General features: G+C 39.5%; 1 long non-coding RNA gene across 1 annotated transcript; it reads right to left on the reverse strand.

Annotated features, from left to right (window-relative positions):
• Positions 1 to 3,776: 3,776 nt before the first annotated feature.
• LOC120728582 lies at positions 3,777 to 4,871 on the reverse strand. Its single transcript, XR_005694745.1, has 3 exons — positions 4,690 to 4,871; positions 4,556 to 4,614; positions 3,777 to 4,224 (listed from the first exon to the last, which is right to left on the reverse strand). It is a non-coding gene; the product is annotated as an uncharacterized LOC120728582 (long non-coding RNA).
• Between the last annotated feature and the right edge of the window lie 330 nt (positions 4,872 to 5,201).

Genomic DNA, 5,201 nt, shown 5'->3' on the forward strand with positions numbered 1-5,201 from the left:
AGCATCTTATTGGCAGCGGCTTCATTTTTAAGCAAGAATCATATAGACACTGTTTTCTGTTTATATTTCTATTTGCATATTTTCCCAGTAAGATATAAAGACATGACATGATTTGTTATTGATTCATTTTAATATGTTATTTTTAAAAGTCAAGATGTTGCCGCATGTTTCTAAGCTCATGAACAAAAGCATTTTCGGAGATATGTGGTCTCCACAGGAAAGCCACTACAAGCATATAATTTATGGAACATAATCTGGACATAAAACAGTGTATAAAGTATTTAAAATGAGCAAAACTGACTGACTGCAGAAAACGGTCATTGATCTGCAGCAGTGAAATGAATCCTTTTAATGCTGATGGGGAACATTTTTCTGCATAGTAATTTACTTTTATTTCTGATACTTAATGCACATTAATGCAGTTGTGTATGTAGTGGTGTTTTCATAGTGTTACAAATATATATTATCTTACAAAAACTGGCGTTATAGAAACTATCCGCAGGTAAAATCACTCATAGCCACAAGAAAATGCTTTGTAGGTAACAGAGTGAACGAATGAGTAATTTTGGGATGCAAATTAATAATTCATACTATAGGAAAGAATAGTCTGAATAATAATATGACTGGTTCACTGATTGAATCACGCTTGACTAACAAAGGGTTTAGACCTGAAGTCCTGTGTCTTTTTATGATTTCCCATTCAGATGTTCCAGCTGAGTCATCTGGATGCCATTTCATACAAAAACCTACTCTGATTGGCTGCTATTTTATTGTAAATGGTGGACACTTACTGGTTCGACTTTTAACCCTGAACAACAGGCACTGATTGGTGAGGGTGCTGATACTGGTACTGATTTTGGGCAGGCTGAGAATAAATACACACACATACACAAAGTTTGTATAGCCAATCCATTTGCACGCACACACAGGGTTAAGAAAAAAGTTCTTCCAACTTGAAATGTATGAAAATGTAAAGAAAAAAAATATTATCTTCTTTCTCTTAAATTTAATAAGCATAAATATTCTTGTGTCCAAAGAGCCAGCAACTGTCTGATTAAGTAGGTATTAGCTTGTATGCAAATTTCAGTTTGTATACAATGAACATTTGTATACAATGTTCTGGGGAGCTTGCAGGAGTGCTCACAGACATATTCAATCTGTCCTTGGCCCACGCTGTGGTACCGGCCTGCTTCAAATCCACCTCCATCGTCCCGATACCCAAAAACTCCAACCCATCTTGCCTCAATGACTACCGCCCAGTAGCACTCACCCCCATCATCACTAAGTGCTTAGAGCAGCTGGTCCTAGCACACTTCAAATCCTGTCTCCCCCCCACCCTGGACCCCCACCAATTCGCATACCGCCAGAACAGGAGCACAGAGGATGCAGTCTCCATCGCACTGCACTCTGTCCTCTCACACCTGGACAACAACAACACCTACGCCAGAATGCTGTTTATAGACTTCAGTTCAGCATTCAATACAATCCACCCCTCACAACTCATCAGGAAACTGACAGACCTGGGCATCAGTTCCCTCATCTGCAAATGGTTACTGGACTTCCTGACCAACCGCCCCCAATCTGTCCGGCTGGATAACCACTGTTCATCTACAATCACGATGAACACCGGTGTACCACAAGGCTGTGTGATGAGCCCTTTCCTCTACTCCCTCTTCACCCACGACTGCAGACCTGCTGATGGTTCCAACACCATCATTAAGTTTGCAGATGACATCACGGTGATTGGCCTCATCAGTGACAACGATGAGGGCGCCTACAGGGAGGAGGTGGATCGTCTGGCTGAGTGGTCCGACAGAAACAACCTGCTGCTTAACACCGAGAAGACCAAGGAGCTCATCGTGGACTACAGGAGGAATGCTGACCCACATCCACCCATCCACATTAAGGGGACGGCTGTGGAGCGTGTGAGCAGCTTCAAGTTCCTGGGAGTCCACATCTCCGAGGATCTCACCTGGACGACCAACTGCTCCAAGCTGGTCAAGAAGGCTCACCAGCGTCTCTTCTTCTTGAGGACTCTGAGGAAGAACCACCTGTCCTCAGACATCCTGGTGAACTTCTATCGCTGCACCATCGAGAGCATCCTGACCAACTGTATAACAGTCTGGTACGGGAACTGCTCTGCCTCGGACCGGAAGGCGTTGCAGAGGGTCGTGAAAACTGCCCAGCGCATCGCCGGAGCACCACTTCCTGCCATAAAAGACATCTACAGGAAGCGGTGTCTGAAAAGGGCTGGGAAAATCATCAAAGACCCCAGTCACCCATCGCATGGACTCTTCACCCTCCTGCCCTCTGGGAGGCGCTACAGGAGCCTCCGGACTAAGACCACCAGGTACCGGAACAGCTTCTTCCCCACAGCTGTCAGACTCCTGAACTCTGCCTCCTGACATCTGACCCACGTTAACACATGGACTGAACATACACACACCCACAATGGACAACTGTACCCTCAAACACACAATAACATGGACTGAACCACCACTCACAACCACTAGCACTTTATATAGCCTCTGTAGGAATTATATCTCACTTATTTTAACTGCACTACTGTATAGCTCTGTGTAAATAATCATTCTGTACATTTGATAATTTTTAATCCTACAACTGTTTACAACTTGCATAGTTCCCATTTCTGTATAGCTGTATATCTCAGATTCTGTAAAGTTATTTATTTCATATTCTGTATAGTTTTTCATATTTATATCCTGTTCATCCTGTACATAGCTTGTACTCACTACAGCCTGTACATATAGTTATAGAATATTCACAACATACTTCATACCGTGTACATTATAACATACCATAATAGACCCATTTCTGTAATATACTCACATCTATATTATTGCTAATATATAGTAATATATCTATATCACTAAAGCACTTCTGGATGGATGCAAACTGCATTTCGTTGCCCTGTACCTGTGCATGTGCAATGACAATAAAGTTGAATTCTATTCTATTGTAGACATTGCAACTAAGAACAAACAAGTGTGTGCAAATATTTAGTAATATTTAGTAACCCTGCTTTGTCACAGCCTGCACTATTTATAACCATCTAATAGTGTTTCTTGATTTAGTAATATTCAGCAGATCTCCATAGGAGTTCATTTCAATTCATAAAATATTTCAGTGTCTTGGAGGCAGATACTCACCTTTTTTTAAGATGTAACCAAATACTTATTTAATGATGCTCTTGCCTGGGGAGAGTAAAATCATGCATCCATGCTATTCAAGAGTCATTCAAAGTCACTGCATTGGCTCACAGTGGCAAAAAATAAATAAATAAAAAAAATAAATATAAAAAATCTATTCCCTTATTAACTTAACGCATGAAATTTTAGATGATAATTAGTGGAATGAATTCATTAATCTATCCGTGTGATACACACTGTCACACATTCCCAAAACAGAATATTTTCATCTCAATAATTAAGGTTTCCAATACTATTTTTACTCCTCAGGTTTGGCAACCAAAGAGCTGAACTTAAATTATCCACAGCATTTGCCTCCAAAATGAGTCTGTTTTATTCAGATGTGCAGTCCTGTGAAAAAGTATTTACTCTCTTCCTGATGTCTTAGTTTTGCTACTGTAACACTGATGTAGATGTAGCGCTAATGAATTAATACAGGCTAGGGATTGAGTGTAATTTTATGGTTATTATTAATCAGAAGATTTAGGGATGCTGCTGGAGCTGATGGGCAGTAATTAATAAATACACACAACACAAAAAATGGTTTTGCAGGTACCATGTATTTAACCAAACCCCCAAAAAGAATAACAAGAAAAGAAAAACTTAAATAATCACTCCTGCTGCAGCTATCCAAATCAATCAAAAACCCAGTGAGGGTACACAAAGACAACTAAACAGATTTGTCTGGCTTACACCAAGCAACACAGGTTCTCAAAAAAAAAAAAAAACAGTTCCGCCATAAACACCACATGTTAATATCAAATCCACTGATCCACACTGAAGTCCATGAGTTTAATCTGAATGTCCATGAGAGATGTCCAAGCGCTATTGTCCATAAATGAAGGTAATGGTGTGTATGATTGCGGAAATCAGTGTATTTGGAAAATGGGGACAGAGCGTTGTCTTTGATAGCTTCCTACCCAACCGGTGGAAGCGTCAATTGTAGAATGTGTCCTGCTCCTAGCCGTTCATTGGCTCGCCATCCTTTTTCATACCCCAAAAAGGTTCACCTGGCCTGCATTAAATAAACAAGGCCAATAAGAAATCACAAGAATAATACAAAAATGTCAGCCAATTAAGCTAAATACATTAAGTTATTCTTGTTCCTGTGTACACAATTTATAAATAAACAAACAAACAATATATTGGTTAAATATAATATTTCTAACCAATAAGGATTTAACTGAAAACATTTCAACTGCTACATAGATACATACTATGTAGCTCCACAACATTTGTTATTCAACAACTATCAGTCAAATCAAAATCAAATTGTTAGGACCGGCAGCAGCCGATTAGCGTCAGCTGGTAGCAATACAAACAGTCAATTAAAAGTTCAAACTCACCAATTCCGTTCTGTTCAGTGCACAACAACATTATGGCTCTGGCTCACAGTAATCAGCATCTAAGTTGCATAAGTTAGTTGGTGTTAAAAAAAAATGCATTAAAACGGGAAAAGCAAATGTTTGCCAATACACACCTGCAACAGCTCTGTCACCTGGCTTGCCTCCACACATCTGACGGGAGGAAGCCGGGACAGGCTTACTATGACCTACATGCCATCCGATTGGCTGAGCAAAGTCATGTGGTTGGAGTCATGCATTTGTGATGCGTTCAATGGCAGGAAATAAGTGCAGGAAATTACTCTGGGTTACACCACACTTAAATATACTAGGTCATCAAGCACATTTTAATATTAGAACATAGATAACTTGAGTAAATACAAAATGATAACTGTGAAAAATATGCTTTAAAAAAAAAAGAAATCAGACAGGAGGAAACACTTTTGCAGACCTCGGGTGTTTCATTCTGATAAATTTGTGTTTTGATGAATCCTGTATGTAATCCCTGTTGATACACATATGAATAGTGCATTCTGACTTTTATTCAAGTTTCCAATGGGCAGTTTTTTTTCCTAATGATTTCTGTAGGATGATAAAATAAAAAAATAAAAATGCTGTTTTTGCCCGCAACTATATACACAGATGATTG

Source organism: Simochromis diagramma, unplaced genomic scaffold (assembly GCF_900408965.1).
Source record: "Simochromis diagramma unplaced genomic scaffold, fSimDia1.1 OVJJ01000303.1, whole genome shotgun sequence".
NCBI classification, from domain to species: Eukaryota; Metazoa; Chordata; class Actinopteri; order Cichliformes; family Cichlidae; genus Simochromis; species Simochromis diagramma.